We start from the raw sequence: 559 nt of genomic DNA on the forward strand, positions 1-559 counted from the left end.
AAAACATCCCGGCGAGGCAGAGGCCACCACCCAATAGGATTAACGGTCTCCGCCCTAGGGCGGTTCTTAACCAGTGAAGATAGAATCTCGTAGCAGGACTCCGTATATAAGCCATCAAAACAACAACTGCATTTCAGTTCACTCTTGACAATGAGCAGAAAACCTTCTCACTGCTCGAAACCGGTTGAGTCGAAGGATGTGTTAAACTTAACTCCACGTAATTTATAAATTTTGTATAAAAGTGACAATTACTTTGTGTGCACTAACATTGTGATAGTGTTTTATACTTTGTACATATTATCTGTACTTTTACAATGTGTTGTGATATATTAAAGACAAATTGTGAATGATATGGTCTTCATCACCTTCCTATTGATATGTCCCTTTCCCAGTTACTAACGGATTGTTCAAATGAAGAGAAGAAGATAATAAGAACAATAGAAAAAGTTAATTACAAGATTAACGCCACTGAGGCAGCAATCACTTTTAATAAAACCTGCTTAAAAGAGGGTCTACTCCCAAAATATTATTATTATTATTATTTATTATTATTATTATT

Source organism: Palaemon carinicauda, chromosome 4 (assembly GCF_036898095.1).
Source record: "Palaemon carinicauda isolate YSFRI2023 chromosome 4, ASM3689809v2, whole genome shotgun sequence".
In the NCBI taxonomy this organism is placed as follows: domain Eukaryota; kingdom Metazoa; phylum Arthropoda; class Malacostraca; order Decapoda; family Palaemonidae; genus Palaemon; species Palaemon carinicauda.